A 24,441-nucleotide genomic window follows, 5' to 3' on the forward strand; every position below is an offset into this window, starting at 1 on the left:
GACAAGACTGTGTGCTTGTTGTGTTGTAAACCCAGTCAGCCATAAATCGCACATTCTCTCTCTCACCGCACCCCCCCCTACACACACACCCCCCTTCTTGCCCTCCCCCTGCTCCCGGAGGGATGGAGAGGAGACTCAAAAGAATCCAACTCCCATGGCTGAGATAAGAACAGTTTAGTAACTAAGGTATAGCACAAACCACTACTGCTATCACCAGTAATAATAATAATAATAATAATAATGATAACGGAAATAGCAAGGGAAGAGAATACAACCACTCACCACCTGCCAACCGATAACTCGCCCCATCCTGCCCGACCGATACCTCCTCCAATCTCGCAGTCCACCAGCCCTTCCGGGTAACTCACAGTTACCTCTCCAGGCATGACGTGCTGTGGTATGGAATACCTCTTCGGTTAGTTTGGGTCAGGTGTCCTGTCTCTGCTTCTTTCTGGCTTCCCCTCCTACCTGGCAGAGCATAAGACTCACAAAGTCCTTGATGAGTCTAAACATTTGAGCAGTAACTAAAAACATCGGTGTAATCGGCACTGTTCCCAGGCTGAAAGTCAAAAAAACAGCACTGCACCAGCTACGAAGAAGGAGAAAAAATGACTGCTACTGCTGAACCCAGGACAGTGCTGAACCAGAATTAATTATTATACAAAAAGTTTATTATTCAAGCAGTGATGTTCAAAATTGTTCTTGATAGATATATGTATATACACACATATACACATACATATATTTGTAATCATGTCATGTCTTTGAGAGGTTGCAAAGAAATAACGAAAGAGCAACAGAAGTGAGGGGCAAGGCTGATTATGAAGGGCCTCTGACTAAACTATATGAAAATATCGTCCTAATGGATACTAGGTTATTAAGTATCATTGGTTATAAAAAGAATACATTTACCAAAGTAACTGATGCAGAGAACCAAATAAATATCATAAACTCTCATATAGAAAAAAACTATCTAACTTAGCATTAAATTCTTACATGGGACTAAAAGGATATTGAAAAGGAAATGGATGTGAGCGTCAGCAATATAAAGTACTGTCATTAGAAGGTCTTATTTATTAGCAGGTTCTTACAAGACCTGAAGAGTTTTTGATGAATCCTGCTCCTACTTCTTCTGAACCCCTACATTTCACTAGCCCAAGTACTCTGAGCACACAAAGGGAAAGAATCACCCTTTTCCTGTGTGTTTTGTATACTGCAGATTAGAATTTGCTGCAGTTGATCAGCAACATAAAAAAACATCTGATATCCTTAGCAGTAAATTATAGCACCAGAATGATCAGTATTTTTAATAAGTTTGTTTATATTCACATGAAGAAAATGTGGAAAAAAAAGAAGTGATGTCAACCCCTGTTGTTTCTCCCTGAATCAGTTACTATGCTTTTAAATTCAGTTATGAAATACTATCTGCTCTCCTTGTATGTCTCCAAGTACAGGTATATTCAGTTCTACTTTATTAGGCTTTACCCTTTGCCTTCAACCCAAATAAACAAAGTGGGGTGATACTTAACCTCTTCTTTTATGTAGCTTTTCATAAGCATCATTTAGAAAGATAGAATCATAGGGTGGTTAGGATTAGAAAGGTACCTTAAAGATCATCTAGTTTTAACACCACTACCATGGGTAAGAACACCTTCCACTAGACTTAGGCTGTTCAAAAGATCATCCAGCCTGGCCTTAAACACTGCCAGGGATGGGGCAGCCACCACTTCACTGTTGGCCTTGTTTCAGCTGGGATAGAGTTAATTTTCTTCCTAGCAGCAGGTACAATGCTGTGTTTTGGCTTCAGTCAGAGAACAATGCTGATAGCATACTGATGGCTTAGTGTTAAGTAGCACTTATCCTGATGCAAGACCTTTCAGTCTCTTGTGCTCTGCCAGTGAGGAGGGGCACAAGAAGCCAGGAGGGGCCAGAGACAGGACACCTGACCCAAACTAGCCAAAGGGGTATGCCATACCACAGCACATCATGCCTAGTATATAAACTGGGGGGAGTTACCTGGAAGGCCCAGATCACTGCTTGGGTCAGGTTGGGTATCTGTTGGTGGGTGGGGAGCAATTGTATTGTGCATCACTTGTGTTTAGTGTGTTTTTTTCCTTTTATTCTTTAGTTTTATATTCTCTCCTGTAGTTATTTCTCTTCTTACTAGTAGTAGTAGTATACTGTACTTTAGCTATTAAACTGTTCTTATCTCAGCCCATGAGGTTTACATTCTTTTGACTCTCCTCCCCACCCTGCCCAGGGAGAGGGGAAGATGGGGGCTGAGTGAGAAGCTGTGTGGTGCTGAGCTATCAGCTGTGTCTAAACCACGACGACTGGGCAACCTGTTCCAGTGTCTCACCACCCCCACAGTAAAGAATTTCTTCCTTACATCTAATCCAAACTCTCTTAGTTTAAAGCCATTCCCCCTTGTTCTATCACTACATGCCCTTGTAAAAAGTCCCTCTCCAGATTTCTTGTAGGACCCCTTTAAGGTATAGGAAGGCTGTTACAGGGTCTCCCCAGAACCTTCTCTTTGTGTCAGGCTGAACAAGCCCAACTCTCTCAGCCTGTCTTCATAACAGAGGTGTTCCAGCCCTCCAGCATCTTTGTTGCCCTCCTTTGGACTTCCTTGAGCAGGTCCATGTTCCCCTTTGTGTTGGGACCCTCGAGCTGAGCAAAGTATGCTAGGTGGGGGCTCATGAGAGTGGAGAAGAGGGGGAGAATCACCTCCCTCGATCTGCTTCTGGTCAGCCAACACCCCCACATCCTTCTTCAGGGCTGCTCTCAATCCATTCCCTGCCCAGTCTGTATCGGTGCTTGGGATTGCTCCGACTCAGGTGCAGGACTTTGCACTTGACCTTGTTGAATTTCATGAGGTTTGTGCTGGCTCACTGCTCAAGCCTGTCCACGTCCCTCTGGATAGCATCCCTTCTCTCCAGCATGTCAATCAAACCACACAGCTTGGTGTCATCAGCAAAGTTTCAGAGGGTGCACTTCATTCCACTGTCCATGTTTCTGATAAAAATATTAAACTGCAACAGTCCCAAGACCAGCCCCTGGGGAATGCCACTCACCACTGTTCTCTGCTTGGTCATTGAGCCACTGACTGCAACTCTTTGAGTGCAACCATCCAGCCAATGAGGAATTATAATTTTAGGGCAGAGATCTAGGTGATTCAAGCATCAGCTGCTACAAGTGCAGGAGTGTTGCATCCCGACTAGAAGGAAGTGCATCAGGAGGGCTAGTAGGCCCCCTTGGTTGGATAAGGAGCTGCTGAGGAAACTTCAAGGGAAAAAAGACTTATAAAAAGTGGAAACAAGGACAGGTGGCCTGGGAAGAATACAGGGATGTTGTCCGGGTAGCTAGGGACCAGGTTAGGAAAGCTAAGGTCCTGAAAGATAGCAGGAAAGGATTCTTTGTCCTTTGTCTTTTCTAAGAGGTCCTTTGATCTCTCACATACATAAGATAGCCTTTGACCTGTGTTGAATTTAGTGAACTGTACAATGTGTGAGCAGTAAAACTGACGCTGCTGGGAATTTGCATGGGCATAGCAAAACTACCTAGTGACTCCTAGAAACATAGAATCATAAAATAGTTAGGAATTGAAAGGACCGGAATATCATCTAGTTCCTCATAGGTTGTCTGATGCCCTGAAATCTGGATGAATAGAACCTGAGGAATCTGCGTGGTTACCTTGGTTTGTGACTGATAATTCTGAGCTTGAACATGATGCTGTTTTCTGTGAAAATAGTACTAGAAAGTTTGCCAGAAAAAGCATGCTTAAAATGTTAAAAAAAAAAAAATCCTCCCAAGTCACGAAAAGAGAGACTTTGCAAAAATGCCTGTTCCATAGAATGTGTTTATGTTGGTAATAAATGAAAATAATAGCACTTGAATATGATTCCTGTCCTAATGCAAACCACAGTACAGTGGACAATTGTAATAGGTGATGTTCTTTCTAAATCTCATGACTGCTTGTGCCTCCTCAGACCAATTGTCAGGACCCTAGAGAAAGCGATGAGTGAATACTTACAGCTTTTTTGTTCCTTTAAATTTACACATGCATATTGTCTGGAAAACAAGCTTTAAGCAATATACATCAAAACTACAGTCACTAATAACAGCTAGAATGAGTTATCATTACCCTTTGTTTTTTTTTTTTTTTCAAAGTTGCAGCTAAAACCACCGGCCTATCGGCAACTGCACTTTTGCATTAACCTTTTCTTGCCCGAAATGTTGAACTGCTACCTGTTAAAACTTTTACATGAACCTGACAACAAAAAAAATATACAGAACACTGTCTGCCCTCATCACACACACACAAACACATATATGGGATCCCACAAGCACACTCCACACAACTACAGTATTTGAAACACAAAATCCAGACAATCATTGCTCCAACTGCACAGTCCCACATACAGGATGTGGCACAAGGACCCTGTAAAGACTATCAGGAAACTAGCTCCGAGAATCATCATCACAGTGTGGGGTGGCAGGCTCAACCTTAGCAGGCGTCCCCACAGAGGCTCTGCCTCCCTCATATCGCATGAGGCTTGGGCTTTTTTACTGACCAAAATGCACACTTGTTCCGACACAGGTGGCCAGCCTATGTTGGAAGAAGTTGCCAGCAATATCTATAAAGGTCTGCAAGGGTCGATAGAAACATGGACATACTTATATTTACCAACTTCTAGTACATGAGTATCACAGAGAGACTGTATCAAAAGTGTTGTATACGGGGTCACAACTCCACGGTCTGACACATTCCGCCCGATACTCCCGATAAGAGCATACAAGAGACCTTCTCATCTCGGGTGGGAAGCACACACACCACGGGAAACCGTGCAATACATCCGCATCCCCCACCCATCTCACTTCTCCCTTTACAGCTGCCCATTTATCACGAGGATCTGGGGGATATAAATCAGGCTTCTTTTCCGGATGAATAGGCTCCAGGTCAAGAGCACCATCCAGGTCAGCATCGGCATTATCAGGCGTCGGAATCTCAGGATCAGCAACAGCAAACTGATGAACATGCACAGGCTCCTTCTCGGGGTCAATAGGGCTCAGGTCGAAAGGATCGTCTTCATCCCTGTCCTCAGTCTTCGCTGCTGCAGCGGCAACCGGCGGAGATTCGGGGGGGGGGGGTCCATGATCTCATTTTTTTTTTTTACTTTAACATCTCTAAAACAGTTCTCCAAATTACTAACAGACTTTTCACAGCTTCATTGCCTTTTGTGGCTGCATTCCACAGCTTAAATCCTGCCCCATTCCACAAGGATATCTCAAATCTGGTAGACTCATAAATCTCTGGGTAACGTGTCTTCGACCATTTCAACATTAACTTTAGGTCTGTCTCTTTAAGGGTTGCTCCCTTCACCTTAGGAAGGACTGAAAACATTCATAAATCAGGAGCTTCTTCCTTAGTAATTTTCTCTCAAGTCTCGAGATTAAAAGCTTCACCGACTCCCACAATTCTTCCCCTATCTTACGCCATTGATCTTTGGAGAATAACTGTCCCGTATTTTCTAACAACCCCCTTCGTCGGCACCAAAATAAAAAGTCCACAAGTTCCTGTCGGGGTATCGAGTACCCTGTTTTCTTCGCTACGCATAGCAGTCCCTCTATCGTAGCCTTTTCTATCGCTGATACAGCGGAACCCATCCCGAACCAGACCGCAGCCTGCCTGACTCACCGGTCAGCCATGGCCACGTAATTTGAGCTCTTTTCCTGCCTCTCTTGGACAGCCTGCCTCTCTCGGGCAGCCGGGATCTCCACCTTCTCTTGTCCGCAGTCTCTCTCTCTCCTGGTATCACGTCGGGGTCACCAGAATGCCACGGCCAGGTGGAGGGGAGAAAACACCGATACGATGTAGGTTCACAAAATGCTCCGTTTATTGATTACAAGGCTGCTCTTAATATACTGTCTTACACGCGATCACGCATTACTTGATTGGCTGCTTCACTTTGCCCACGAGGGATACATGCTCCCCTTTACCTCTCCTGATTGGTTTCACACCTTCGCTTCAGCTTAGCGTTACATCATGCTTCTGCAATTACTGGCATCCTGTTATTGCATTCCTGTTTTGCTGATCTTGACACTTCTTCCTCTTTTAACCTGGGGTCATAAGTTCACTTTCTCACAGCTTGCTGTAGGCCTGTTCAAACGCCCATGCTCGATCCCCAACATAGAATCAGATAGATTTTATGTGAAATTTTCATTATGATTGTATGCAACCACTGCTTTACTCTTATTATTGCTGTTGCTACTGATATTGCTATGACATTATTATTACTATTCTTAATGACTTCTCTGCCTCAGTCTTCACTGGCAAATGCTCTGACCACAGCACCCATGTCTTGGAAGGCAGATGCAGACACTGTGAGAATGAAGACCTTGGGCCCACTGTACGAGAACTTCTGGTTCAAGACCATCTTAAGAACCTGAACATACTCAAGTCCATGGGACCTGATGAAATCCATCCACAGGTCCTGAAAGAGCTGGCAAATAAAGTTGCTAAGTCACTGGCCATCATATTTGAAAAATCATGGCAGTCAGGTGAAGTTCCTGACGACTGGAAAAAGCATAGTATACCCCTTTTTCAAGATTGGAAAAATGGATGACCCAGGAATTACAGACCAGTCAGTCTTACCTCTGTGCCTGGCAAAATCTTGGAGCAGATTCTCCTGGAAGACATGCTAGGGCCCATGAAAAACAACAAGGTTCTTGGTGACAGCCAGCATGGCTTCACTAAGGGGATATCCTGCCCTACCAATTTGTTGGCCTTCTATGATGGGGCTATGGAACTTGTAGACAGGGGTAGAGCTGCTGATGTCACCCACCTGGACTTCTGCTAAGCGTTTCATACTGTCCCGCACAACATCTTTGTCTCTAAATTGGAGAGACGTGAGTTTGGTAGGTGGACCACTCAGTGGATAGAGAACTGGCTGGATGGTCACACACAAAGAGTTGTGGTCAATAGCTCAATGTCAAGCTGGAGACCAGTTACGAGTGGTGTCCCTCTGGGGGACAAGCTGCGTGGTTCAGCTGATACACTGGAAGGAAGGAATGCCATCCAGAGGGACCTCAACACGCTTGTGAGGTGGGCTGATACCAACCTTATGAAGTTTAACCATCCCAAGTGCAAGGTCCTACACCTAGGTCAGAGCAAACTCAGGCACAGCGACAGGTTGGGCAGAGAAGAGATTCAGAGCAGCCCTGTGGAGGAGGACTTGGGGGTGTTGGTCGATGAGAAAATGAGCATAGGGAGGCTTCAGTGTGCACTCACAGCTCAGAAAGCCAACTGTATCCTGGGCTGCATCAAAAGCAGCATGACCAGCATGTCGAAGGAGGTGATCCTGCCCCTCTACTCTGCTCTTCTGAGACTTCACTTGGAGTATTGTGTGCAGTTCTGGTATCCTCAACATAAAAAGGACATGGAACTGTTGGAACAAGTGCAGAGGAGGGCCACGAGGATGATCAGGGGACTGGAGCACCTCCCATATGAAGATAGGCTGAGAAAGTTGGGGCTGTTCAGCCTGGAGAAGAGAAGCCTGCGTGGAGACTTCATAACAGCCTTCCAGTATCTGAAGGGGGCCTATAAGGGTGCTGGGGATGGATTGTTCATAAGGGACTGTAGTGATAAGGCAAGGGTAATGGGTTCAAATTTAAACAGGCGAAGTTTAGATTGGATATAAGGAAGAAGTTCTTTACTGTGAAGGTGGAGAGGTACTGGAATGAGTTGCCCAGGGAAGCTGTGAATGCTCCATCCCTGGCAGTGTTCAAGGCCAGGTTGGATAGAGCCTGGAGTGGCATGGTTTAGTGTAAGGTATCCCTTGTCCATGGCAGGGGGATTGGAACTAGATGATCTTAAGGTCTTTTCCAAGCTAACTGTTCTATGATTCTATGACCTCTGCAGCCAATGCTCCCAATATCTAGATTTACCACACCGCTAAAATGAATGTGAATTGTGATATTACTTAACAGGAGCAAGATATTAACAGCAGAGATGTCAAAGATCTCTACTTTGCCAGCACATCAGTCCATCCATCCACTGAAAGTGATTATTCTGTTATTATCAGATTATGAGTATCAGGCTGTAGTTTGCTGCTTGGATTTACTGGGTATACTTTTCACACTGAAGTTTCTCAGGGTGACTCACTGATCCTTGAGCTTCTGATGCCCAGAAGAGGGCCTCTTCATCAGGGACTGTAGTGACAAGACAAGGGGTAATGGGTTGAAAATTTAACAGGGGAAGCTCAGGTTAGATATAGGGAAGAAGTTTTTTAGTATGAAGGTGGTTAGTAATTGGAACATGTTGCCCAAAGAAGTGGTAAATGCTCCGTCCTTAGCTGTGTTAAAGGCCAGGTTGGACAGAGCTTTTGGTGACATGGCCTAGGGTGAAGTGTCCCTGCCCATGGCAGCAGAGTTGGAACTGGATGATCTTAAGTTCCTTTCCAACCATAACAAATCTATGATTCTATGATTCTTCTGTTTCTGGGGTTATAAATGACTGGATCTTGGCATCCACCTCACCATTGCATACTACAGATAAATATCTACCAAACCTGAATCTATTTGTCTGTCTTGTGGATTCTTACCAAGGCCTTCAGTGGTGTAAGAAGCAGTGGAAAACCACAGTAACAATTTGCAGCTTCTGAAATAAATGGATGATTTCCAGTGCATGGCTTTGCATATGGCTTGGAGCCAGGGTGCATATTATTGGTCAACAGCAACCAAATCTCTATGCTTTCAGTACTTTGACAAAGGAGCATTATTGGACACAGGGTAGTTTGATACGTACTTTAGTCTTGCCATAAATGTGGCATAGAAGGAACCAGCAGTACTGGACACAATCTTGCTCCCATTAAATTCAGAGATAATTTTCGCGTCTACCTTGCTGCAAAGGCAAAAACCATATAGTCCATTAAGGTATATTTAGCAAGTGCAATATCTTATATTACAGCTGTGTCTTGGATCTTTTCAACTAGATTTTTTCATGTCCTGTCCAAACCACAGTTCCTCTGCTTCTTAATGCTTTGCGAACCAGACCGGTTGCCGGAAATACTAGTTCGACAAGGTGAAAATGTTGTTAACCAAAATGTCATCTAACAAAAACAAACAAGCAAAAAAAAATACAACCCAAAACTTTGTCATTATCTGTGACTAACAAATTGTTGAAGTTGTTAATCTTACACAAAGTGATGAAATATCTTATTAAGTTCTTTGCACTTATTCTAGTATTATAAAGGGGAAAAAAACAGTTTCTCTTGTAAAGGAAAAGTGTAGGAGGAGAAAGCACACTATATGTTTGTAAGAGTGAAAACTAAAGAGTGAACAGAATGAACAAAGAGGTTTTTTCCACTTTTCTTAAGCTACCCTGATGGTTATTTCAGGCTATAGCACCATTGCAATCCAGGCAAGAAAAAAAAGAGAAAAAAGCCCCTCAGCCATTTTCTTCTGAATGGTACTCTCCATGATCAATAATATCAGTGCCTGCATTTTTCTTCAGTAATTTTTCTGTCTTTTGGTTATCTTGTGTATGGAACATCAATTTCAGCTTGAAAGTTTGAAGTGATTTGACTCAGTCACACAAAGACATTTTATTTATTTTTTTTTTCCCCATGGTCACTTAGGCACAGGTGCAGTTAAGTGGATTTACTGTTTGTGTTACTTGCTGTGTTTTTTTAGATAAGGAGAATGGACTATCTGTAGTTTAATAACTTGAAAGCCTGAAAATGAATACCTGAAAATATCATAGTGATGTTCTCACAGAACACGCAAAAGGACCTTTTAGGACAAAAATAGTTTGAAAATACGTAATCCAGAACATTAATGCTCGCTCGAAAACATTCTGCAAATAGTCATGGTTCAGTTGTCTTCCTTGCTTTTCTACTTCAGCTTGGTTCAGTACAGCTGCTTGATTTTACTCATGCATGATTAGTACCTTAAAGCAAAAGGGTAGCTGTCAAGCATACTAACAACTTCTACATCAAAACCCCAGAAACTTATTTAGTTGTAAAAATAAATGTAATTTTTTTCTAAAATACGACTTTAAAATTAGACTTCTACATTTGTACTTGTGGATTTATATCATCATGAGCCTATATGGTCATGACTGTCCATCAGCAGAGGGAACTGTTGGATGCAGTGTGCTTCTGAAAATCATGTCACTGATGAGCAGCCCGAAGAACCCCAAATGGATAGGATTTATCCATCTCTTTTTGAAAACCTCACATACAATCAAAAAAGCCCAATAGTGGGTGACAGACAAGTGATAGGTGCAAGTGATATTAATGTTGTCTTTTGGACTTTTCTACTATAGGACTTTTCCACACTATTGCTCTCAAGCAGTATGAGGAAAGCTTATGACTTCTGACAGTGCTGGCAGGTTATGTCGCTTTAAAAAATTTTAAACTTAAACCTCATTATTTTGAATTAAAACTCCCTTAGAATAACAAATATAAAGATCAAGTCATTAGGTCAAATCCAAATGAAAACAGTTGTACAGATTTCTTCAGCTAATTAGTGATTGCAAAATTGATTGACTGGAGGTGTTTTTGTTATAACCAAGATTTGCCTGTGATAATTTTTATGCCATTTCACTGTTCTGTTAGAAGGTTTGAAAAATCCCTTTATTTTTTCACTGCCACTTTTGTTCACTGTTCCTATTTTACTTTAATAATAATAATTCTAGAAAGTAAAGCCAAAAACTAGTCTGCCTTCATATTCTAATGTAATGTTATTGAAAATTAGAAAATGTTAGGTCTCTCCCACATAACTGTCTTCTGCTTTTAGTTGACAATGACAAGAATAAAAGGTTGTGGTATGACAGATTCTTAGTTCTGAACCTTTACTTTCTGAAAAAGTCAATAAGAACAGATAGTGCTTGGATTCCAAGTTGTCTGCAAGCTTCCTAATTAGTTCCAGGATTAATTTAAGATGCCAGTGATAAATTTTAAAGCCCTGCATAGTTTTCTTGCTAGAATCCAACATGACATTTCAAGTTCATTGAGTCACCCTGTGAATTTAAAACTAGCCTGCAAAGCAGTCACAATGGTTTTGGGTTCTGTGGCCATCTGTCTTTGACTAACTCTGTATGTCATCCATAACTTGATATTAAAAACTCCTGTGAAGCTAAGGTTATTCTCAGAACATATTCATTATGATTCCTTTACTTGGGGAAATAAATTTAACTATTTCTTTACAATGTTCCCTATGGAAAAAGACTTGCATACATGCATACATGTATATTCCAATATCCACTCATAGTATTGCAGAGTAAAACAATAGTTTAGCTTTTCTCCACAATTTGTAAGTTTTCTATCCCCAAATAAAAATAAAAAGTAATTTCCTGCAGAGTAAATAATCCCAGTGATAAATGTGTGACATTTATTTCAGCAAATGGGATTATACAAAAGTAGTCACATAAGTGGGCAGTGACTCATGGGTAACAGCAGATAGCCAAAGCCAGAATAAAAAGTAAATTTCTGGAAAAGGCTGAAAAGCACCATCGCATATGATATTTCTTAGGTAAATTTCCAGCTTTCTTATACTTTCCATGATTTGTCTTCAGTGCCTTCAGTCTGTGACTTTCTTAGGATTTACACATCAACAACATGAGTTGTTTTTTTAATTTTTTAAAATTAAAAAAAAACATTGTTTTTTTAATGTTGTTTTTTCCCCAAACCACCAAACTACCAAAGGATAGTTTGACAGGAAAGCAATTAATGAATTATTTCAGATTTTCTGCTTATGGCAAGACATGGGGAGTGGAATGATCCTTATTAGAAAAGTAGTACCAGAAATAGTACTATCAAAATGCTTCACTTTATAATTTGATTTGTGATAATCAGTGAGGGAGAGGGGATTTTCATACACCTTTGCATTATTTCATCTGCTTGAAAAAAAAATAAAATCTTAAGCATACTATATTTTAATATTTACCTTCTATCACATATTGACATATTGTCAGTTTCCAGCCTATTGAAGTACTTCAGCTTGTCAATTAACCTGAAGTTTCCTATAACTTCCAGAAGACATTTCTAAATTCATAAAAAAAAATGCATTTTAATTGTGAAGTTCCACTGCCTCTTCCTGTCATTAAAATTTTGGTAAGAGGATCTAGAAAGTGAAGAAAATATTTCTGATGGATGACTTATGAACTTTATGTTCTGTTTGAGTGTGTATAATAACTGTAGAGGACCAAATTTTTAAAAGAATAGACATTACTGATGTGATGAAATCATTGCCATCAGTCTCACCCATAATTCTCACTTGAGTGTTACATATGATGGCATTTATGTATAATTCCTGACATATGAGTATGTTTAGGTCTATGTAGAAGTCTTCATTGCTCCAGACTTCCTTGCTAAGGATACATCAGTTTGGATTAAGATAAAGAAAGTGGGGAGGACACAAAGCTACAGTCTGTCCTTATGTTCCCTACAGGGAGCTGGAGAAATATGTTCCTAATTAAAATACCTTTTGGAGATAGCTAAGACTAGGTAGGATGTACTGGTAAATGTGTTTTATCTCTTCCTGTCTTCCAACTTCTTTGTTTATTTAAATTTCTTGTGGTTTTCTAGAAATTGTTCTGGGGATTGGTAATGCTACACAGAATAAATATTATATTACTTCAGTGATAAAATCCTTCAAGTTCATGCCCTAGAAATCTGAGAACTTGGTGAAAAATTTACTCCAAATCACAAAATTCTGTGACCTATAGTTAAAATGCTTTATTGAAGCATCTTGGACACATCTATAATTAAAATATATTAAAGTAAATGTGTTGCAATGACTTGCACATGCCAAATAAAGTTTTAGAAGAATTTCAAAAGACAATGAAAGTACAATAATGACCACAGGCTTGTTAATTCTTTTAAGTGTAAGTAATGTAAGTAGATATTATGTCTGAAAGCTTTCCCTGTGCCTTTTCTGAATATAAATCTTATCTATCTTATTAGATATAAACGTAACATTTTAATAAGAATGTATATGAGGAAGTTCTTATCATCTGTACCTTTATTTTAAGCCATAATTTTTATGCAAACTTGTTATTCTAAAAATGTTATGAGCCACTGCTTTCCTTTAAAGATCAATAAGTCTCCTGTGGACCATGTATTTCATTACTTTTAAATACAATTTCTTTTTGTATATTACAATTTTGGTTTCAGGACTTGCATACATGAAGTATATAAAAAGTGAAACCAGCCATTTTTCTAATACCATTTCTCCCCTTTTACAGCAAACAACATAAAATGAAATCGAATGTATCATTAAGCAATATCATTAAAATGCTATCTACCACTAGGAGCATGTGGATCATCACTTGTTTCACCATAATTTTGTGCACTTAAACTTTGTCATTGGCTTCATAACTTTGGGAGCTTTTTTCAAGTTTTACCATTGCTAATCTACCATGAATTAGAAATGTACAATCTTGAATTTTTAATTAGCCTCATCTGTCTTTATGAGCTTGATTCTCTGGAGCTTCTTATCCAGAAAAATGGAACTATATATTTTCAGGAAGATAATTTTTTTTTTTTAATTTGTGTGTTAGAAACTGAGTTTATTCAAGAAGAGTAATCCTTTCTTTTACAGAATCTTTCTAATTTTGTGAGAGTGCTGCTAAGTAAATATACAGAGGTTTAATTATAAATGAACAAGATAGCAGTTTCAACTGACTCCTCCTTATGTCATCCTTATGACAGGCGCAGTGTTTCTGTGGGCTTTTTAAGGGACTGAAGGAGAGGAAAACATACAGAAATCCCTAGGAGAAAGGAAAACTCTGATTAACATGGAATGCTTTGATGACCTCTTCAGGGTCATAATATAACACTGCGTAACTAAAATTTATCACCTTTAAGCTTGGGTGATTTGACAAAAAAAAACCCCAAATACTTTTGAGAAACGCCTTTTTCCAATGTGCTTTATTTTTGCAAGCAGAAAAATTATTTTATTAACAAGACAAAAGTAAGGTGAATTTGCAACTCCAAGTATTTAATTATCAAATGGCTCTGTTTGAACTTTGTAGTTGGTCACCAAAGTTATTAATTTTCTAATCAGCTAACTAGCCCTCAAAACATTTTTTTTTTCATGAAACAAATTTTTGCAAGTATTTCTGTGGGCATTCAGCAAATATAATATAAAACAAGGCAAGTATACAGAAAAGAAAATATAACTACAGCCTGAAGGGACCAAGCTGAAGTGCATATTCTAACTTTGCACTCACTTTGCATGTTGTTTTCCTTTATCTTCTTTCTTTTTTTTTTTTTTGTTTAAGTGACTTTGGCTGGTAAGATCAATACTCAGAAAAAGTCTGCATTACTACACAGAGCAATTATAAAAAGCATTCTATTTCCTGACTGCTTTTCTAAAAGCTGCCTCATATCTTGCTGTAGGTTGACCTTCATTTTCATTATTTAAGTATGGGTTCTTGTTACATGTAACTGGTGTAGAACACTTAAAATCTCTTCTATTTGTGGATTCATAATGAATGGCTGAGATTTGATGCATACATTGAAATAATCTGTTAAAAAACCTCCATAGCTTGTTATGAGTCATAAAAGTCATAACTTTATATGGTTCCAGTCCATGTGTGATTCAAATAGATTTGTGTGTTCAAGGGCAGTATATTATAGACTTTTTGTTGAACTTGAGGAGACAAAAAGACCAAGCAATCAATAAAGACTGATTAATAGGAGTGACGGCAATCTAGACAAAGATAATCCTCTGAAATCCTTTTAGGCTGTTGAGATATATAGAAACAGCTCTGCAAACAAAACTGTGATCTTCACCTTTTTTGTTCTCTCTTCTTCTGTCGAATGGCACTGCATTAGTTCGCAGTTTTAGGACCTGACTTGTTAAATCCCTGATTTGAGTTTTAAATTTATCAATAATAATGGAAAGTTTAAGAAATGTTTACCTGTAATGTATGGTGTATATATACAGATACAGTTCTGCTAAGCTCTGCCTTTAAACTGTGCAATTTTTTTAAAGCTTACTTTTTTTGAAAATTGAGCAGCAGTGTCTTTCTGAGAACAGCAAAAGAGGGAAGAGGGATGCATTAGCTGAAAAACAGGCATGAAGCTGAAAATGAACGTCAGCTGTGGTATTGTTGGATTTCTTTTTATGTTTTTTAATTTTTTTACATCCCAAATGAATGATATATGGCAAGAAAGTGAAAACATTCTTACATATTTGATTTTCAGAAGTCTTGAAATGTAAAGAATTTATTGCAAAATGTGAAGTAATAAGGACTTGCATTTAATTTCTACCTTGGTAGCACTGTCCCCTTGTCAGCTGCTGAAATCTGAACCGGTACCTTTTTCTTGCCAGACATGCACACATATTTCTAGTCACAACAAGAAAGAGAAAGGGCACAACCAAGTTATTTTGCCTGGCTCCATGCTATCATCATATAACTTAATTGGGATTTTGTATCTAAAGTCTGATTTCCCTATAACTTAAAAAATGCTTTTTGAACAATGCAGAGCATGTTGTTTTTTAATTATTCACCTGCGGAGTAAAAAAAAAAAAATGAAAGAAGACCAAGGTTTTGAAGAAAGAGCATTTTTATTTTTGATCTACCATGAAAAGAGGCTTTTTTAAAAAAAAAAAAAAAATGTCACATTATTTACCACAGGGCATCAGAAAGTTGCACATCAACAATTATTCAGCATTTGATCATCTATTTCTTTTGCTTTGGCAGAACTTTTAATCTGCTTCTGCTATATAATGACAGTGGTTTTGAAATAGTGTATTTGCAATGGATATAGAAACCAAGTGAAATCCGCTTGTTTTTTTCTTGTCTTTTAGTTAAGTTGCAGTTTTTTTCAATGTACAACACATTTTCTCAGAGTTAATGATCTCTCACTGCAAGTCCATTGCTGTCTTCCTGGGAGCTGGAAATATATTTTGACTGTAAGCATTTATTGTCAGTGGGACAAGCAGGGTAGCTAGTCTGTCACAATGAGAGCTACTTAGCCTGTTCTGTTATAAATAGTATTTCAACTTGTAGCACAATAAAAAATGGCTTTTGCCTGTTTGAAGAGGGCATAATTTAGCTGGATTTATTAATGGTAAACATTAAGGAGAGAAATATTTTTTCCTGAGTCTTGGACACGACCTTCTGTAGTGTGCTCTCAGAAAAACTGATAGGCACAGCTGAGGTTTTGGAGCACTGGGGTCTTCTGGAGTGGTGGACCAGGCTTGTGGTGAAGCAGTCAGGTCTATTCTAAGAGGTTTCTAAAATGAGCAACCAGTGAGTCAGCCTCATGAGGGATACAATCAAGGGATGTCACCATGTGTAACAGGCAGGGTAGGTTAACCCATTCTGAAAGCAGGCACATACAAGGCTGTAGGACTGTTGAGGTATACGTTTGGCTGTGGCATGTGTTTATTCAGCATTCAGATGTGACCTTCTTTGAGGATTTTAAGAAACTTTAAAGACAATCTCCTGTCACTCCGTTACACAGGGGTACTCGACATGCTTCCACATGAAATAGAAGAAATATGGACCATCCTACTGAATGACAATTTCCAGGCGCATTTGAGCTATCTCTGAAAGACACAGACGTTCAAATATTTTTATGGGCAAGTATCCTTTTACCTTCTATTACAAGTGTACTCCTAGAGTACCGAAAAAATGCAGCTTTGCAGTAGCTGCATATATTTTCAATTTTAGGTGAATTCTGGGAATGTATTGTCAAGAAAGAACAAGTTTTGGGTTTGAATTTTCAAATGGGAATTATTCTTTTCAGGGTACTCTTTTCACAGAATCACAGAATGACTGAGGTTGGAAAGGACCAGGAAATCTGGAGGTCACCTAGAGCAGATTGCCCAGAACCATGTCCAGACAGCTTCTGAATATCAACATGTATGCAAACCCCACAACCTTCCTGGGCAGCTTGTGCCAGTGCCAGACACCTCTGCAGTAAAAGGGTGTTTCCTGATATTCAGGCAAAACTTCCTGTGTTTTGGTTTTGTCTGTTGCCCCTCCTCCTGTTACCAGGTACCACTGAAAGAAACAGCTGAGCTTCTTTGCACCCTCCTTTCAAGTATTCATGTACATTGAGGAGATCCCCTTGAGCCTTCTTTTCTCCAGGCTGAACAGTCCCAGCTCTCTCATCTTTTCCTCAAAGGAGGAAAGCTACAGTCCCTTCATCATCTTTCTGGCCCTTTACCGGATTTTCTCCAGTAGCTCCATATCTCTGCTGCACTGGGGAATGCAGAACTGAACACAGTACTCCACGTGTGACTTCAATAGCATTGAGCATTGAGGCAGGATCACCTTGCTTGTGCTGGCAACACTCCTCATGCAGCTCAGGATACTGTTAGTGTTCTTTGAGGCAAAGGCACATCGCTGGCTTATGTTCAACTGTGTGTCTGCCAGGACACTCAAGTCCTTTCCTGCAAAGCTGTTCTCCCACTGATTAGCCCACAGCATACACTGGTGCTTTGGGCTGTTGCTCCCCAGGTGTTGGAGTTTGCACCTCCCTTTGAACCGAATTTTTTATTCTGAAAATTATAACTTTAAAGCAAGAATTTAAAGCTCATAAACCAAAGGAGATTATACACTTAATATGGCTTTATTTAACCTCACATAACTTTTGTCAGTTTATTCATTGTGCCAAAAAAAAGAAAAAAAACCTTTTGGTACTCATCTAGGGTATTTGGTTTTTTGCACCTTTATTTCCTCTCTAAGTTTTAAAGATTCCTATAGAAGGTCAAATATCAGAAAATGATACAGCAAGTTTAGAATATGAGACTTTATCATATGGAACATGAAAAACTTTATCAGCTTGTTAGTGGAGAACAATGAGATTATTTGCTCTAGGTTTAAGCAGCCCAATTTTACAGTAGCATATAATTTTCAGTTGCAAAATTGATGCATAAACTTCAGTTGCATAAACTTGGTGAAGAGAACAGTTACCTTAATACACTTCTGCTTAACTGGAGCACAATGCCAGCCATTGTACCACCGTCAGCCTTCATGTGATAGGCATATTCCATTTAGAAATATCCACCATATGTTTTATCCTCACAGCGTCATTTAAGAATGGATATCGTACTACCGGTATGCAGCTTGCACAGATGCTCCTCAGGTTACATTTATTCCTTCTTGAATTTTATAACGCTGTCTGAATGAAGAAGAACTTCTTTCTTGTTTGATGAAATTAGCTTTGCTTAATAAAGTAGCTTTATGTGAGAACAGTTTTTGAGCTGGAACTCCAAAGCGGCGTTTTTGCTTTCATTGAACACTGAATTAACCAGTATTGCACATGTATCAGTTTTGTAGTCTCAGGGATAGTTTCATGGTGATAGTTTCATGAGGTTCCTGTCTAATATAAATAAATATTGCTTGACCTTTCCTACTAATGATGCAGGAATTTACAATGGATGGCACTATAAAACAGCCAGCATTTTAAAGCCACAGAGGGATCTCAGCTCATGTTTAAAATGATGGGATTTTTTTTCTCTTCCTTTGAAGATTATAGATTGGGAGTGTCTTATAATAAGTAATTCAAGCTACATTAACATAAAATGAATGCAAATCAACTGGTCATAATGGAAGACTGTGTGAATAACTAATTGAGTATTTGCAGTTCAAAATTAACATGACCTTCAAAAAATTACGTCAGCTAAAAGTCATGTTTGCCTGGGAGAAGGAGAAGTCTTTCTAAATGGAAAATTTGGAATTAATGCTTGATTCAAAATGCTCCTTTTGACCTGGAAGGAAAAAAGTCATACAGAGTCTTCATAAAAGGAAATGGAGTGGAGGTTAACAATCTGTTAATGGAAATCAAAGCCACAAGATTTTACCTACTGTCTCAAGAATTAGCATTCTCACTGGAAATCTTGTTGCATTTATTTTTATGTGTTGTAAAAACATCATTGATGACTGATAATTGGCTCAACCTTAACTAATGTGAAATGGCTCTAATAAGATCCAGAAGACATTATACAAGGGGGACAGAGACTGCTGCTACAGTTTCTCATTCAGTTAATATTTTATTTCTGATACCAAAAGGGCAAACTGATTAAACACAAAGAATGCAAACCCTTGCATGACCTGCTAATGTAAGTTTAATTTTCTTGGGTGTTTGCCTTGGATTTCTTAGTCTTTATGCCTTCAGAAGTAATTATACTTGAAGAAAGAATTTAAAGCCAGCACAATGAAGAAATTAATTGAATTTACGTATCAGATATTCTGAGTGAAAAATCACAATGTCATGGAAGGAACTAGAATTATTTTTACAATAATGACATAAAACTTAACCTTTAATCTAGAATATTCATAAAACTTTGATTCAATTTGGAAATATATTTATAAAAACAAAATTGTTTGTAAGATGTATTATTTCCCAAATAAATGTGTTTGGTTTTTGTTTAAACTGTTCCAGCTGAATTGAAAATCAGGGTCTATATTATAAAATTTTAATATTTGGCATAAATTTAATTAATTTCTTTGTTAACCATAATTTATTTTTTCAATATTCTGTACCGAACTCAAATATGGAAGTGGAATTTATTTGTTTTTAGAATCATAGAATAGTTAGGGTTGGAGAGGACCTTAAGATCATCTAGTTCCAAACCCCCTGCCATGGGCAGGGACACCCCACAGTAAATGATGTCACCCAAGGTTCTGTCCAACCTGGCCTTGAACACTGCCAGGGGTGAAGCATTCACAACCTGCCTGGACAACCCATTCCAGGCGTCTGCCTTCCAAGACTTGGGTGTTGTGGTCAAAGTCTTTGCCAGTGAAGACTGAGGCAAAGAAGTCATTCAGAACCTCAGCCTTCTCCAAATCTTGTGTAGCCAGTTCTTCCGATAGCTGCCGGAGGGGGCCTATGTTGTCCCTAATCTGTTTTTTACTAGCTACATGCCTATAAAATCCCTTCCTGTTATCTTTAACATCCCTAGCCAAGTTTAATTGTAACTGGGCCTTAGCTTTCCTAACCTGGTCTCTAGCTTCCTGGAAAACATCCTTGTATTCTTCCCAGGCCACCTGTCCTTGCTTCCACTTTTTATAAGCCTCTTTTTTCCTGTGAATTTTTTTCAGTAGTTTCTTATACATTCAAGGAGGTCTCCTGGCCCTCCTGCTGCACTTCCTTCTGGTCGGGATGCAACACTCCTGAGCTTGTAGCAGGTGATCCTTGAATATCAACTAATAGTCTTGGGCCCCCTTGCCCTCTAGGGCTATGTCACATGGAAATTTACTAAGCAGGCTCCTGAAGAGCCCAAAGTCTTCTCTCTTGAAGGCAGGGCAGTGAGCTTGCTGCATGCTCTTTCACTGTCCTGAGGACCTCAAATTCGACCATGTCATGATCACAGCAACCAAGGCTGCCCTGGAGAGTCACATTTCCAACGAGCCCTTCCCTGTTGGTGAGCACGAGGTCAAGCAGGGCACCTCTCCTTGTCAGCTCCTCTATAACTTTTTAATAAATTATATGCTGGTACAATCTTTTAAGATTTGTTTCCTTCATTCCAGCCTTAAAATTTTGTCATTCTCATATTTGATGAGATTAATTTAATGTCTTAAGCACTTTTATTGCCTTTTTTTTTTTCTCTCACAGGACACATGCAGATTTCCTTTCTGCATCTTTTAATATTTTTGTGTCCTGGAGTTTGACATTTGTTAATCTTCATATTCTGTGTCACACAGTTGTCTTCAGAGCTCTGGTAGGTATTTAGAACTTGTTTTTTGGTTCCTGCAAGTCAGATGTTGCTGTTAGGATAACCTTGGAAATGCCATAACATCTTTTAAAAACAACGTTCATAATACTTTTGCTGTTGTACTTTGAAATAATTTCTGAATTTAATCATGGAATTTACACCATCAAGGTAACTTTAGAAATGCTACATGATTATGGAGATAAAGTAAATAAAATAAATGTTTGTTTGTAATATCTCTAGCAGTAGAGGCTTTTTCTAAAGCTTTACATTGTAGAAAAATAAATACACATGAAAAACAATAGTGACAGTAATTCTGCAATTTCCTTTCCTGTTATTTTTTTACAGTCTTAAGTACATATCACTGTAATATTTTTACCCTATTTATAGACGGAAACCACATAAAGATGTAGAGGCTGTCTAAGTATTTAATTTCAGACATTAAATTCTTTTTTTCAGACAGTATTTAAGAAGGAAATATTAATAGCTCTGACATTACCTTCATGAAATGAATGATTCTACTGGAAGTAAATGACTTCAAAATTGACATCACAGTGCAACCAGGCTACACTTCTGTTATCTCTAGCTAATGGCTTATATTATAACTGATAACTTTTAACACTTATGGATTCCCTGGAAACCACATCAAAATGTTGGAATAGATGTGTTGTAAGAATTAATGTTTGAAAACATGTTTGAAAAAAATTTATGAATAGAAGCATTTTAGTGCCAAGTCTTTGTTTGATTCAGATTGTCAGTACTTCCTGTAGACCCCAGTCTCTTAGGTTAATAACAACTGAAGCAAGTTATGGATTACTGAAAATCTGTTGTAGCACATTTTGATTTTTAATTTTGGTTCTGATATTTGTGGTTAGCATGGATATACAAGTAATATCTAGAGAAAAAAAAGTACCTCTGGAAAAAAATATTGTTAAAAAACAAAGGGAACTTCAATTCCCCACCACACTGTTCTGAACATATTAAATTGGAGCTTAATACATTTCAATGTATCTTTTTCTTTCTTTTAACAAAAACATGTAAGAATGCTATCTATTCAGAGTATAATTTTTTGTCTGTGTGTGTTTGTACTCACATATGCATATAATACATGCATAGCTATCAGAAGAAACATGACCAGTGAAACAGGGATGGGAAGAATAAATTTTTGAGAACATTCTGTCCAAGTGGAATCCTGCTAATACTGGAGTGCTTTGTGTCTCCCAGATCCTCTCTTACTATCTCCAGCTTTTGGGGAGGAACATATTGCTGTCATTCCCATTATTTATCCTGATTAAACTAGCTCCTATCACTATTGTACCAACATAACATACAAAACATATAATTGTTGACACATCTGTTTATGTTACCTTCTTTACCTTTTAAAATTGTTGTAATTAAAATTCCTCATGATACAAAATCACCCACAGCTGCTACTGTATCAGAAAGTATCAAGGAAAGTGGTGTAACCATAAAGAAACACAAATTGTTTTCCTCATGATCCTCAGATGATGTTTGTTAATTTTTTTTTATTGGCTTCTGAGAGAATAGAGGCAAAAATCACACCAAGCTCTTATCTACACTTAGCCAGTATCAAAACCATGGAAGTCTATACAGTGTTAGTATATTCTTCTCTCAAACATGTAATATCACTAACTTAAAAACGAGAATCTATGTTAATACTTCACTCTTTCTTCAACCTCCTGAAAGAAAGAGCTTTCCTACCATATACCCCACATTCACTCCTCGCAAAAGTTTCAGTATTATTTTTTTATTCAGAAATAGACTTAAAAAGAGATCAATTAGGAAAAATGTTTCCTTGTCATTAAATAAAGGAATGGTTTCTGTTTAAATGCACATTTAGCTGGAAAAAAAACTCTGAATGTGTAGTTGTTTCTTTGTTGCTCTAGGCTCCTAAAGTCATAATGGAAATGGGCCTTTCTACATGTGATTCAAAGCAAGAGCTAACTTAGCCATTCTGAATTGCCTTTTGGAGAAATCACTCACACACTTACTACAGGTGGAGTTTAAGGAACTTAAAGTCTCCAAGATAAGTAAGCCTTCCTGAATATTCTCGAAGGCACTCTTGAAAATGTTACCTCATGAATTTAATGCGATTTATCTTTCCTTCTCAGAGATACCTCAGTAATCTTTTGAAACCGTGTTGTGACAGGTAATTCTTTAGTGAGCATTTTCTGTATCTTCTCTGGCCATAGTAGCTTCTACACCTAAATTTATTTACTGCTTCTTCAGCCTGTTTCTTTTGCTCTTTTCCTCTTGTTCCAAAGAGATTACAAAGTTTGGAAACTTCTGATGCCTTTGAATGCTTTCTGAGCCATGTTCCCATGTATAATCGATCTTTCTAGCATGTTGATTGTATAAGAATTAGCAATTTTCTCTTCTAGAATCTCTCAGCCCATTCAAAGACAATGTTCTTTGCCAACTGTTGTTGTATGAAATTATAACTATGAATGAACTTTGATGATGAATATGTTTTCCTAACCCAATTAGTATCTTTATACTTCATTCAGCTGACTGTTTGGTATCTGGCACTGGCAACTGCAATTACAGGGTCACTGATAAAGGCACTTTTATAAAGGAGTGATAATGACAAGGACCATCTCATACCATATTCACAGAAAAAGCTTCTACTCTTGACCTCTGCCTGTCTTAAGGCAGTGCTAGTATATTTTTTCTTCTATGGTTAGAAGTTATTCTGTTGTCACATCTGAAATGTTTTTTTCTTTAGTAGTGGTGAGAATTTACTAATCCATGTCAGCAATATGCTTTTGCAATAGTGGTTTTCTTTTATTAATTAGAACTAGCCAGGATTGATGAGTAGGTGGCAATTTTGAGCTACTGTGAACAGAATCACCTTCTTTTGTTTTGGACAAATTTCAGTTGCCCAGAAATGTTCAATTTCTACTAATTCTGAAGGTAGTTTCCTGTGCTGAGTCAACAGTTCCCAATGAAACTTCCTTAGCTTTTTGTCATACTCTTCCTTTTAGGACAGAGCTTGTTAAAATGCTCGGACAACCATACTTAAGAACACCATTACTATGGCTGTCAGATAAAAAATTCTGTGGCCTCCTAATGATCTATTCTTCCTTCTGCTGTTAAGATACAAAATGCAGATTAAAACTAAACTTTTTTTTTTTTTTGCAGTAACTGCCTTTTTTTTTGTGAACTAAATTTTTTGTAAGAAAAACCAATAAACCCATCAGAACCAGAAATTTGCAGCAGAAAAACTGAAAAACAAATATCAGTTTCTTGGACCTACATTTTCTGAGGTATTTTGTCAAGTCACCTACCCATTGCAGGGCTCTTGGCCAGATATTACTCCAAAGTATACTTTGGCTAGAGATTTTTACAGTGCATCGCAGTGGCTCATGGAGTGGGAAGACTACAGTATGTTACAGGAAGTACAACTTGGTATTATGAGTGATGTCATTAATGACATCTCTTAGGAAGTCAGAGACATTGTATAGCTTGTCATTGCATAGATTTCACTAGATGTCAGTGTGCTGAAGTCTTCAAAAACTTTCTGTTTTTCTGATTTCCTCAGTACCTGGTGCAGGTGAGGGTGTCTAGGATGAGCTGAGAGAAGCAGTTTTGGACAAATTAATGGTGTTACCTTAGTATCTACTAATTTTTAATCTAGATCTTTCTGTTTTGCAATTAAAAATGTTATTGAACCTTATTTCTAAATATGTTAAAAATGGATAGACATATACATGAATATTGAAATTACAACGCACTCTGTTT

The sequence above is a fragment of the Melopsittacus undulatus genome, chromosome 5 (assembly GCF_012275295.1).
Source record: "Melopsittacus undulatus isolate bMelUnd1 chromosome 5, bMelUnd1.mat.Z, whole genome shotgun sequence".
In the NCBI taxonomy this organism is placed as follows: domain Eukaryota; kingdom Metazoa; phylum Chordata; class Aves; order Psittaciformes; family Psittaculidae; genus Melopsittacus; species Melopsittacus undulatus.